The 14216-nt window shown below is 41.4% G+C and overlaps 1 protein-coding gene across 1 annotated transcript in view; it reads left to right on the plus strand.

Moving 5' to 3' along the window:
- Positions 1 to 11519: 11519 nt before the first annotated feature.
- Positions 11520 to 14216, plus strand: part of GRAP2 (GRB2 related adaptor protein 2) — a 65089-nt gene continuing 62392 nt past the window's right edge. The window contains exon 1 of the mRNA XM_080660386.1: positions 11520 to 11650. The gene's annotated coding sequence lies outside the window, so the exon portion shown is untranslated. The remainder of the gene's footprint in view (positions 11651 to 14216) is intronic.

The following is a 14216-nucleotide window of genomic DNA, read 5'->3' on the forward strand; positions in this document are numbered from 1 at the left end:
AGGTAAGACAAGTCTGAAGGTGAGATAGGAGAGGAGAGCAATGGCATAGGAGTGTAGGTAACTGGTTTATAAAACCCTTGGCAGGTCATTGGTCCCCGTTTCTGCTGTTCCCGAATACAAATGATTAATCATCATCTTGACAAGGCATCAATTTCCTGCAAAGAAAAGCACACACAAACATGTAAGTTAATTATTTTTTTAATGTCTATTGAACACCAAGTCAGTCTGAAAAATCTAGCTTTAGTTTCTAAATCAGCCCCTCGCTTACATCAGCCAGAATTGAGGGTACATATAAATGTTTCTAAGATCATTATGGGATAATCTCTCATAAGGGATTGGCCTACTTAATTTAGAGCAATATAAGTGGTCTTTCTAGTCCTAATGGTTCCTGCAGAAAATATCATTCATCCTCTTTGGCCAGAAATAGAATTATTACAAAGCATTTCATGGACAGTGGACAACTTAGTGTTAGAAAATAGGACTTGGGCCCTAGCTGATTTGGCTCAGTGCATAGAGCATTGGCCGTAGACTGAAGGGTCTCAGGTTTAATTCCAGTCAAGGGCACGTACCTAGGTTACAGGCTTGGTCCCAGGCCCTGGTCAGGGCACGAGCAAGAGGCTACCAATCCATGTGTCTCTCTCACATCGATGTTTCTCTCTCTGTGTTTCTCCCCCTCCCTTCCACTCTCTCTAAACATCAATGGAAGAATACCCTCGAGTGAGATTAACCAAAAAAAGAAAAGGAAAATGAGACTTGGGCTCTGACATATCATGCTTAAGATTTGTTGTCATATCTAAAAATATTAAGTTCTAAAAGTAATTAGGATGGTGAAAATTGAGTCTTAAAGTCACCAAGTAACCCTATGGTCATATTATTTTTAGAACTACAAGCCATTAGAATCAGATCTAAATGTGGTCCGCTTTCTTGTTAATCAAAAGGGGGAAGGAAGGGTCACCAACTATTAAGACAAGTAGTTGCACCTCAGTGGACTCCACATCTGACTCATGGTACCCTAAAGCAATATTTAGTCCTAGTAAGACTAGTACATTCAAGGAAAAGATTAAATTACTTTCTTTACTTAACTTGAAAAAATAAAGTTTGAGGTTAGAACAGTATGATTCAAGCAGTGTAAGAATTTTCCTAAAATCTAAAGTGATAGGCATGTCTCTCTCAGGTCTCAAAACAAGCACACAAAGAAAGTCCCATGTAGGTTGATAAAAAAAAAAAACAAAAAACAAAAAAACATTAAAACTTAAAAGGGGGCCCTAACCAGTTTGGCTTAGTGGATAGAGCGTCGGCCTGTGGACGGAAGGGTCCCAGGTTCGATTCCGGTCAAGGGCATGTACCTTGGTTGTGGGCACATCCCCAGTGGGGAGTGTGCAGGAGGCAGCTGATCGATGTTTTTAACTCTCTATCCCTCTCCCTTCCTCTCTGTAAAAAATCAATAAAATATATATATTTTTAAAAACTTAGAAGGGGTATGCAGCCCCAAAACTTTAAATAATGCTTGTGAATGATCAATTCTCAGATTACATGAAACTCTTCCCTTTCTCTGTTTGCATTATTTTGCATTAAGGTGGGTCAATTAGTTTGCAATTTCTGTAGTGACCACCACTGATGACCACCAAAATAGTGCACACCGAATTGCTTTCAAGCCCTGTGAGCATCTAGACTCAATGAAGCCTCCACAATCTATAATTAGACTTTGCTAGAGAAACTGTATACATACAAAAGAAAATGGTTAAAAGCCATAACAAATGTGTTTGTTATTTTTAATTTTGTTTTGTTTCTCTTCCTTGACCATCTCAACTCCCAGCTCAGGCTTTATTAATTCCTGTGTATGTACTTATGGAAGATATAAATTTTCAGAAACATCCTAAATGAACTATTACATCCTTTTTAAAAAATAAGAGGAGATAATCTTTTTTTTAATACAACACATCCTCAAATAAGCAAGATAGAAAATGCATCAGTTTAATTAAGATTTCTCAGAAAGAGACTATCATCAACCCAGGAAGAAAAAAAGAAATTGTGTGCTTTTTAATTTTTCTGATTTTTTTTCTCATTTTCACTTCAAATACAAGCATTTTTATCTGACTCACTACTGCAGCAAAAACCCAGTGTATAAGCTATTAAAATTTTCAATCATGAGAGGTTTCTTTTTCTGCTGTCCTTTTTTCCCCTCTACCAAGCTCACAAAATGTAGAGATTCACTGTGACATTGGCTTAGAGCAACAAATATTGATCTGTTTCCTCACAATTCTATTAAAAAAACAACACCCTTCTGTAATTGAACAATAGTCATTAAAACCCATTTTTTTCTTTGTGGAGAGCTATCTATATTTTGGTGGGACAAAACCCTAATTTTTAGGCTTTCCTATTTTCTCTAACCTGCATTTTTAAATTAAAAAATGTTTTCTTAAATGAATTTTCTGCCCCAGAAAACTATCTAAATAGCCTTCAATCCAATATAGTAGTTTAAAATGGATGTTGTTGGCATCATACCAAAATTAAATACATTTCCAACCATTAGAAAAAAACAAAAAGAAAAACATCTGGATAAGTGAATTAGTATCATTTATTAACATATGGTACTTTGTGACAAGATAAAGAATATGTAAGACACGATCCTACTCTTGATGTTTTCACACTAAGAAGTTCAATTAACTGTAGCTGTAAATTATATGTTGGTTTATTATGTGTTTTAGGCACCTGACTACATGCAAACGCTCAATTTACTCATATCATCAAATACTTGAGATTATTATCACAATGATGAGACAAAATTAGTGCCCCCAAAAGGTAAATTTTCATACCAGAATTTGGGTAGTCTGACTACCCAAATCCCTATAATACGTAGAGATGGAGGGAAGTAAGATATTCCATACCCCAAATCTATGTCACCCCCTTTTGAGAGGCCTTCACTGCCCTTGCTAACTACTTACGTCTTCCCATCAAACTCTTTTTAGCACCCGGTGTGTTTCCTTTATGGACTTACCATAATCTGTACATATGTATTTGTCATTTGCTCTTTGGCTTTCTCCACCACCAGACTGGCCCTTGAGAGCAGGGACCTTGTCCATCTTATTTACCAGTGTAATCTTATTGACTACATGTACCTAACACGTAGTAGGTGCTCAAGAAACAGGTGTGGGGTGAGTGGCCAAATGGTTGAATGATTCTGCTTTGGGATAAACCTGCATTGATTCTATATCTTTAGATTATAAACATGACATTTTAAAAATATAACCCAGCTCTTGAAATTGTCCAGTAAAACTCTAGCGTATTGAGCAAGTATTCTCAAATCAATAAATATTTCTTGAATACCTACCACTTATACAGCTTTGTGGGAGATATCTATATCTATATATGTATATAGACATATCTATGTCTATATGTATACATAGATATGTTTATACACATATATATAGAAGCCTAATATGCTAATTGTCCCTCTAACCATTTGACTGTTCGACCAGTCCCTATGATGTGCACTGACCACCAGGGGGCAGATGTTCCAACTGGTAGGTTAGCTTGCTGCTGGGGTCCGGCCGATTGGGACTGGGCGACACAGGCCAGACACACCCTGGAGCCCTCCATGGTTCTTCCCCAACCCTGATTGTGACTGGGCCCCAGTAGTTAACTGGTGGGGTCCCTCGGCCTGTCCTGCACCCACTCGCAACCCAGGACCCCCCCAGGGGATGTCAGAGAGCTGGTTTTGGTCTGATCCCCGCAGGCCAGGCCAAGGGACCCCACTGGTGCACAAATCCATGCACCGTGCCTCTAGTAAGAAATATTAAACATGATCCCTACATTAAAAACACATCATTAAGGATCTATTCCCATTAAATAACTCCAAAATGAACAAATGAAGTAGAAGAGGTCTCTTTTCTTTTTAGGTTTATCCATTTCCACAATGCTTTGCCAAAAGCTGTTTCCTCCCACAACTTCAACTGAATCATAACAGGAAGTCATTTTAACTTATCAAGTGACATTAAACTACTGGTCCACAATTTCTTATCCGAATCCATTGAGGCCAGATGAGTTGCAGAATTCAAACTCAATTTTTAATTTTTATTTTTTACTTTTGAAGGGTCATGCCATGCCTGTACTATATATCTGTACATATGTACTTGTCTTGATACCCACAGTAAGGTGTGGGGCCACTATGAACAAACATTAACATAACTGCAACCAAAACCTATAAATATATGGAGTAAATTAAGACAAATGGCTCGTTTCAGTTCAGGTCTTGCCACCAAATAAGTTAGGGGGAAAATGGTTTTCAAAAACTTGTTGGGTATTGAAATTGAGGATTAGGGATTGAGTTGCTGAAACGCCTTTTTCCAAAGACATAAAATCATAACAACTGCCACATCCAAGCGGCTGAGTACCAAGAAGCATCTCTAGAAAGATGGATTAGGGTAGTGCAATAATGAGGAGAAAACAGCTCTTGTGCTTGTATAGGTTCTGCCTACAGACATGAGTTCAGCTCAGGAGGAAAGCAGGTCTGACCAAGATTGTTCCTATAAAATGATTATAGAGAATACCCTGACATTAGATGTAACTGTTCCCACGGAAAGAACGTTGTCAGAGCCCCTCCTGTGTGTTCACTAATTAACTCTATTCGTTTTCCAGAGTTTGCCATCTAACAGGCTCCATTGTAGGAACTGCAGGATTAGGTGCACAAGCCAGTCACCACCCTCAGAAGTGATTAGCTACTCTCTCCTGAGCGCTCACGTTCACCTGTCTCATCTCATTAGCTTAATAAGGACCCCAAAGGCAGGGGTTTGAGGTCCTGCTCTGCCGTCTCCTAATGAAGGCGTACAACTTCTCTGGGCCTCAGCTCCCGCGCTGCAGCAAAAGGACTGATCACCACACAGGCAGGACGGTTGAGAGGAAGAAATGAGCTGCGTGGGGAAGAATTCTATACGTGAAGGGTGTGGCCGGGAGGGAATCAACTTCCAGCGACTGCCCTCTCAGAGCACACCATTTCATTGGAGGGGGAGGCTGGGCGCGGAGAAGCTTCTAGAAAGCTGGAGTGATGTGATGGCGTCACACAGCAGGGACCTTCCCTCACGCAGACTGTGCGGACCTCGACCCCCTTTCCCCGGTATCGGACGGCACCGGCACCAGCATGAGACAGAAGACGAAGCAGGCCCCTTCACGCCGACCTCCATTACCGCCCCCTCCTCCAAAAGAGAATCTACCTGAGCACAAAGACCAGCTCTCGTGTTCGGACCTTTTCCCACTCAAATTCAAGCCCCCGGCTGCCCAGGCCTATCCGCCTCCTCCAACCAGGCCCAAGTGCCTTTGCCCCATCCCACTTCCGCCTTCTCACTTCCGGCCCCTCACTTCCGGCCTCTCGCTTGCCTTCTCTCCTAGGTCTGTTGCGTGCGGCTCCCAGGGCCTCGAGCGAGAGAGATGCAAGGAGTTAAACCCAGCTTGGGGGCATCCGGTGGAACGAAGGTAAATGTCTTCATTTAACAATCTGTTGAACCGTGGTGCGACCCTAATTCTCCTTTCAAAGACTAAGTTTTACAGTTTTGTGTTGGTGTAGTTTTAACTGACTAAAAATGCCATCTGCAGCTGATTTCCACCTCAAAGGACAAAGAATGTGAAAGTCGTGTCTAGAGATGACAAGAGCGGTATGCGTGATGGACAGTGACAGAGCGCCTCCAGCGATGACCTTCCGTAGTCCCTGAAAGATTCAGCCGATCTTCAGTGAACACCCACTAGGTGCCAGGCACCCCACCGAGCAGTGAGGACCCAGACGTAAAACACAATCCAGTGGCCCCTGAGTCTGCAGGCTAGTGGTAGTGGATGTGACAGCCACTGTCACAGAAGATGGTGACAAGATGTGTACGGTGTAATAAGAGAGGAGCAAGCATCTAATTATGCCAAGGAGTAGTTAAGGGCAGGTTTCACAGGAGAGTTTACATTTGATTGGAACCTTAAAAAATGACCGGGAGTTCACTGAATAAGCAAAGGAGAGGAGGCCATTAAGAGGCTAAGGACCCCTCATGTGTAAAAGCCCGAACGCTGAGAGGGCTTATTACCTTGGGAAAACTGCCAGCACTGTGGCTGCTACGGCTATTGCAAAGGCTGTTAGCGGAACAGCCGAGGGAGATGAAGTGGCAGAGGAAAACCTTGTCCATGCTACTGGGTGATTTTATCCAGTAGGCATTGGAAATATAACCAAACCTATGTTTTAAAGCATGTTGGTGGTTGAGTGGAATATGTCAACCTTCTACGAGGATGAAGGGCAAAGACCCAGAGAATAGGAAAATGCTTAGTAGATGCAAGTAACATTTGTTTTTAGTTCTTACTACTTCAATTATAATTATTATTATGACAGCCCACACTGTTCATGCTGACATGTAGATAGATACATATAATATAAAATGTAGGAGATATGAAAGAAGTTGGTCTGCTTGAAATATTGCTTAGCCAGCTGTAATATACTAGAGAGTAGTGGGGTAGTAGCAGAGGGAAATAGAAAAGGTGGCCAGGAAAGAGGTTGTTCAAGGCCATGAATATCATGCTAAAGTGCTATTCTATAAAGAAAGGGGGGAGGGGGGACAAACAACAAGTATTTTATATATTGCGTTATAGTTTGTGAAGATTTTTTCTAAGCATATCTTATGTAAGTTTCAAAGGAACTCTGAAAAGTAGGCATTAATTATCCCATTTTACATATGAGGCAGTGAGTTTGGGGAACATGCATTCATTCTGCATGATTGAGCACCTGCTGTGTGCCAGGCACTCTGCTGAGCCACGGAATACAAGGAAATTATAGTCTAACTAGAAGCCCGGTGCATGAAAATTCATGCATTGGAGGGTGGGGGTCCCTCAGCCCGGCCTGCCCCCTCTCACAGTCCGGGAGCCCTCAGGGGCGGGAGGCGACCCGGCGATCAGGGGAAGGCAACGCCCCCATCACACCTCTGCTGCTGTACTGCCAGCAGCGCAAGCCTTGGCCGGCCCTGGTTACCTGAGCCTCAGGCGGCCCTGGGCAGCTGGGCAGCCACCACCCGAGGCTTGCTTTTGCCTTGGGCCGGCCCTGGGTGGCTCTGGGGCTGAGGGCAGGTCCGGCCACACCGTGCGCCTGCCGCCCCCCTGGCTGGGCTGAAAGGACTGTGGGACTCCGGCAGGGCTGAGGGGACTGGGCACCACCATCTTGTGGCTATGGGTGCCACCATATTTGTGATGGTGTGATAGTCAATTTGCATATTCCCTCTTTATTAGATAGGATATCTCATAGAGGAGACAGGAATAAATCAGCAATTATAATAGGTTGCCATGATAAAGGCAAGGATAAAGTGATATGGGAGTAAACAAGGGATTTGTCTAAATCTACAAAGTTAGGGAAGGCTTCCTGGAGTAGGTGAACTTGAGCTGAGTTTGCAGGAACAAAGAGGTTACATAATTGCCCACAATTATTCAAGTAGCATTCAGCTAGCAAGAGATTTAGCTAGAACTTGAACACAAATGTGCTGTGTCCTGTTCTGTGCCCTTTCCCCTACCCTAAGGATTAATCTTTGGTCCTTGATGTTGAGCTCCCATTGATATTCTCAATCACAAGTCTACCTGTTGTATTTTGACAAGGACAGAGATCCCACTCTTTCTTTTTAAACCCATTCATTTTCTGCTTTTAGACGGAATCGCTGGATAAATGTAAAAGGGAGTTGATTAGGCTCTGCATAAGTATAGTGCTACCTATCCAGTGGCATTAACTCCGGAAAGCGGCATTATGTAAGAGGTCCTTTTTATCTGCTTTCCTCCATTTCGGGGCACCATAATTTAGTTGCAATAATACAGTATTCACCAAATACAGACATCGTTTTACAATAATAACTTGGTGTGTTCCTCCCCACCCCCGAAACTCAGTTTTATAGAAGTCAGCAAAGTTTTCTTCTCTTGATTTCTAGGGCATCGCTGCTCCTTCCCATCCCTTTGGCTGGTTTCTTCTCGTTTCTCTGACCTCTCAACTTTGGAGCAGCCTGTTCTCTGTATTCTTTAGGTGGCTTTATCCAGTCTCACACCTTTAAACACCCTTCTCTTTCAACAACTCTCAGTGTTTCATTATCAGCTCTAACCTCTCCTGACCAGCCCCCCTACTGGTATTCCTCATAGACATCTCAAATTTAATATGTCCAAATTTCTGACTTTCCAAACCTGCTCCCCCACCTCAGTAAGTGACACATCCTTGCTTCTGGTTTCTCAGGCCCTGCGTGACCTTGGAGTCATCATTGACTCCTCTCTTTGTCACACCGCACATCATATTCCTCAGCTCATCTTTCGTACTAAATCCGGGTAATAAATGGTATATCAGTGCCACATTCTAATACACAATAAAATAATAATATCTATGTTTCCAGACTTTATGGTCACCCTGTATATTCAGAATTCAGTTACTTCCACAACCTTCACTTCCCACAAGCTGTCCTAGGTTGCCATCATCTCTTGCCAGGAATAGTACAGTAGCCTCCTAACTGGTCTCCCTGCTTCTGTTCTTGCTCTCTTATAATCTACTTTCAACACAACAACCGGAGTGATCCTTTTAAAACTTAAAACCCAAGTCAGATCATATAATACCCAGTTCAAAATCTTCCATTGACTCCCATCTCACTCAGAGTAAAACCCAGAGACCTTGCCGTGGCTAGCAAGGCCCTAGCTATGTTCTGGCCCCTGTCTCTCTCTAACCTCCATCCTGACAGGCTTGCTCCCACCTTAAGCCTTTGCATCTGCTGGTCCCTATACCTGCAAAAGCTGTTTGTCCAGAGAGCTATTAGGCTGGCACCATGGCTGTGTTTTGGACTTTGTTCAAACGTCCTTTGATCTTCCAATAAAATCACAACCCCCCACCTCAGCCACACTCCCTGTGACTCTCGCCCCATTTTATGTTTCTCTGTGGTAGTACAACCATCTGATAGGCGTCCCGTTTCTCTTTGTGCCGGAAGTAAGATTCAGGATGCTAGGAGCCATGTTTTGTTCACTGATACATTCCCAGCACTTAGAACAGGCCTAACACCAAGTAGGGGTTCAAACATGATTTACTGAATGAATGAAAGGAGAGTGACTGGATCTACACTATTGAATAAGAAGCACATATTACCAGGGAGTTAGATTAAACATGGTTATGCACAAGCAGTTCTGATATTAACAATGATTCCCTCAAAAAGAATTGCTAAAAATTTTAAACAAGTATAGTTTTAAAAGAAAAATTCTCCATTGTAGATAAGTTGAGATTTCACATATTCCTAAACCCTCCCAATTTTGCTTATATTCTTCTGAGTGTCCATGATGGTGAGGGCTGAAATGCTGGCATTCTCACATTCATCTTTATTCCAAGGTTCTGCCTTTGCACTTGTTCAGTTACAGAGCTGTTATGAAATAAACCAGTAAGTGGCCTTGCTACCCTCCCGATATGCTCTATCACATCTGCTGATGGTTACTTACTACTGAAATAACTTCCCTTGGAGATTTTTCTGTTCTGCCCTCTGCCCGTACTTGTTAGGGGAAGGTAATGTTCTCCTGGGAATGCAGGATCCTGTGGAAAAGTAGCTTCCTCATTAAGGTCAAGCTAAAAACACCATGGTACTTCCCATAGAGCACTACGCAACTTTTCCTTTCTTCCCACTCCCCAGCCATGGAAGTTTAGGGATTCAGTGTTCAACCACTAACTTGGGATGAGGCCTGTGGCCAGGGGATTCAGTGTTTGAAAACCAGCAGTGGAGCTGTTGAGTGTCATGATGATCTAGGTCCGTAAACCAGGAAGACTAAAGGACACTGAGGCCAACCTTCAGATGTCATTGTTTTAAAATCAGCAACATGTTGTTATCTTGAAATTTCTATCTTTACAATGCGTGGAAATACGGGGACCCTGTTCAGACACAACTTGAATTTAAGGAAATTCAACAAGCTGGCATTATAGAAAAGGAAGTCCTTCTTCCAAGAGTTGGGAGTAGCAAATTACTTCTTTTAACTCGTTTAACAAATACAGGGTGTCCCCAAAAAATGTATACACGCTTTAACAGTTCAATTTTGAAAATGAAATGTATGTTATTAAACACTGCTTTTATAATTATTCCAAGTATGTGTATGTGTATAATTTTGGGACCCCCTATATTTACTGAGCATCTACCTACTATGACCAAGGTACTGCTATTCTACACCAGATTCTTCTTTTCTATTTCAGTTTTTTAAAAAAGAAAATCATTGCCAAATAAAAGCTCAAAAGGGTAAATCTTGAGCAAGGTTTAGGTATAAAGGGGCAAAGAGATAGAAAAAGATACCATTTCACAGTATAGAATAAGTTTAAATTTTAGAACCCCAATTGAGTCTTATATAATACCTTTCTTCTTAGCCTTCAAGGGATTGCTAGGAATATCCCGTGAGCCAACAGTTTCCTCTTTATCTTGGGACCGGTTCCCCAACTCTGAAGGGTGTCACTTAGCAAATAGAAACGTGTCTCATTTTGTGCAAAAGATGCAGCGTTGCAATCCATTTTCCAACAAGAGAAAAGAGAGGAAAAGAGGCCTTCACAAGCTGTACTTGTTATGGGAGGGCGGAACTTAGAGAGGCGGGTAGGTTATAAATTTGAAAATAATAATTAAGAAAGTTGAGGTGACAAAAACTTTAAGGCAGTGAAAAACAAGTCTTAAAATTTCAGAAATCCTTTAGTCCAGCCTTGGGCAAACTACGGCCCACAGGCCGGATCCGGCTGTTCTATCCAGTTCTCTTGCTCTCCCCTCCACTCCTTTACTTTGAATTTATATTAGTTCACACAAACACTCCATCCATGCTTTTGTTCCGGCCCTCCGGTCCAGTTTAAGAACCCATGGTGGCCCTCGAGTCAACAAGTTTGCCCACCCCTGCTTTAGTCCAACCAACTCAAGAGAAAGTGAACCCCAGAAGCTGACGTAGCCAGTCCCAGTTCATGTCCTGATGGGGTAAAACAGGTTGGAACGCATCCTGCCTCAGAGCTTTTCTCTTTTTGGTTTGTTTGTTGAGGGTAATATTACGGCTAAGTGCACTGAGAAAGCATTTTCCCTGGGATTTTAATGGTGTGAGTGAACCAGAGTGGTATTAAGTAAGTTCCCCTAAGAATTCTTAACGTTTCTATGGATGCTTGGCTATACTAAGAGGAAATGAGCGTTTTCCTTAAGACCAGCAGCAGCTTGCCGATGGATCATCTCCAGGACTAGAAATTTTCTTGTGTGAACATAAAGGTTCAGGGGGAAATTTGTTAAAACTGAAACCAAGCATAAAGAAGCAAAGTGTTTCAGTGAACCTCCTGCATTTTAGTTCAACTCTGGCAGCAAGAAAACAAAACCACATAATCTAAGGCTCACACCCAACTCTCTGAAGCCCCATATCTGTTAGTTCCTGTGTGGTTTGTCTGCTGACTGCAGGACTGACTGGGGGTAGTTTGGAGGAGGGAGTAAGAAGTAGGGAGGAGGAGGAACTTGAATGGTTCTGTGAGCGTGTACCCTCTTCTTAGTGTGGTAGTTGGAAGACAGCACAAGGTGCATCTGTACTCTGAAATGCAGTAATTTGGATGTGAACGCATCTTCCTTCTTGCAGGAGAGGACTCTAATAACTCAGTGTCAAAGCCAAGATACAGACTCAACCGCTTCTCTTCTAAAAGGTATGTCATAGAACATCAGTCCACATACTCTAGACACCTTGAACAGTTTTATAATTTGCAGAATGCTCTCTATGAGTCAGATCTAATTAAAATGAACCCCATGGCCTCTCCAAATATTGCTTTTAATACGTTGGTCCATCAGCTAAGGTCTCTAAATCTTTCGTTGTGGCAATGGCTGTGGTGATAGGATTTGACTTCTATCAAGCAAGTGAACTAGAAGACCTGTTCCTTACCCAGCCCATTACAGAAAAATACCTCCACTGACTGGCTTCTGAGCCATATCAGAGAGAGACTTTAGGCTCTGGGATCACAAAGGTGAAATTTCACTTCACCACAGTAAGCATTTAATTCAAACTGGGGAGTGGAGGTGAGGGGCTGAGCAGCAATGAATGAACACTAGTACGCTGGGGTCAGGATTTCTCTTATTGCTCTCATGTCTACTTCTATTAGTATTTATGTTACCTTAACAAAGAACTCCAGTTTGGGTTTCTTTACAAAAAGAAAACGTTACGTTGAAATAGATTTTGAGAAGAGAGCTGTCTATCTTTGTCTTTTTATTAACCGTTAACGCTATATCCCTACGACTGTCTTTAGTTCAGGCACCAAGTCTTAAGACACCTCCTCTATGCTCTTTGCCCCATCTGTTCCTGAATGTGAGGATTGAACACACCTGCCAAGGATTTTACTCACTTTAAAATATTGTATTTAAACACGATTTTTTTTTTTGGGGGGGGGGGAAATGTTGTATTTATATACCCCAAATCAGGCCTTGTTAATTAAGCCCATGCTCTTAATTTGCACATTACTGAAAATAAGCATCCCTAGATAAATTAAGAGAGGAAAAATTTAGGATCTAAAAATCCAATGGAAAGGATTACACGTTGCTTATGCTGTGTCATCTGAGAATGGGAAACCTCAGGTTGAAGACTCTTGTTCTATACAACTACATTTACCATAGATTGTTTAGCTCCTTAGTGGTCCCCTCCCATTTTTTTCTTATTTTTGGTTTCAGAAAGAACATTTATTGTAAGTATATTCTGCTTTAACAAGCCAGTGTATTTTTAAATAAAACTTAATATTTTTAAAATAATTTAAAGTGATTCTCTTTATAAAAGGACCCATTATTAAATAAAGAAAACTAGGTAAATAGTCAGCTAAGTGCATTTAAATTTCAAGTTTTAAAAATTCTGATTTGTACTCTTTTTGAGAACTTTTTTGTTTTGTTTTTTTTCAAAGAGAGACAGCCCTATATCATTGAATAAAATTACCTTTTTAGATTGAACTGGGAGTGTCTTCCCTGTAGTAAACTGTAATCTTATTCTCCCTAAATTGTAATAGATTTTATCTTTTTAAAAAGACTTTACTGAAGCAGAGGGGAATGAGGTGATCAGTTTGTTCAATATGAAGAAATATCTCTATTGCTAATATAATATCCTTTTGAATTTCTTCCACATCTTAGACCCTGATAGAAATCCCTTTTTTTTTAAATTTCAATAGTTCTATGTCTACCTTATAGGGATATTATAAGAACAAATTAGTTAACATAGATATGAAGTGCCTTAGGAAAATGGCACTTTGAAAATACAAAATGATATCATTATTATTTTTTTGAATCTCGATCATTTTCTTCCCACCTCTTATACAAAGTATATCTCACTTACTACCTAAAGCCATCGCTTTGAGAACCATTGCCTTCTGGACGAGCTGAAAATGACTCTAGTTTCCACATATTTATTGATTCTCAGAGAATAACATCCACTGGTGTTGGTGACTTGTAGGGTTCATGCCGAAACCTGAGCAAAACTTGCCTCTTTTCCTGAATCAAGAAAAGTCTACAATTGTTCAAAAATGTGTCATTAAGTGTGATTCCATCAGTATTTTCTAAACAAGTCATAGTCGTTGCTTCTGGATTAGTCCTAGGGACAGATTCTTCATTTTCGTGCCCTTGCAAAACAAACTCAAAACTTGGTCAAGAATCTTCATGACCTAAGTTATTTTGAATCAAAGGATAGGGTCGATTGGCCCCCATTTTGTCCATCTCAAGTATTTGCCCAGCATATCTTGATCCGTAAATAACACAGCCTCCTCTCCCTGTCCCTGTCCCTGTCCCTGTCCCTGTCCCTGTCCCTGTCCCTGTCCATCTCCCTCTCCCTCTCCCTCTCCCTCTCCCTCTCCCTCTCCCTCTCCCTCTCCCTCTCCCTCTCCCTCTCCCTCTCCCTCTCCCTCTCCCTCTCCCTCTCCCTCTCCCTCTCCCTCTCCCTTTGCAAGCCTCAGGAAAGCATACTACATACATAAATGAACACTGACGAACATTTATTGGGCATTTACTATGCGTTAGGCACTGAATTCTCTTCAGCAATGTTAATAACAGTTTTCAGTAAGCTTGAGCCAATAGGAATTTAGTAACTTTTTTAAAAAAGTTTTCTTTTTAAATATTAATTCAGAGGCAAACGTTAAGGGAATTAAAACACAAAACTACTACTAAGTACGAGAAAATAAAAGTCCTACATGTTCTCCAAAGATGTAAGGCATATATCTTATGAAGAAAGTAAAGAAAATGTTCAAA

Source organism: Plecotus auritus, assembly GCF_963455305.1.
Source record: "Plecotus auritus genome assembly, chromosome: 3".
NCBI classification, from domain to species: domain Eukaryota; kingdom Metazoa; phylum Chordata; class Mammalia; order Chiroptera; family Vespertilionidae; genus Plecotus; species Plecotus auritus.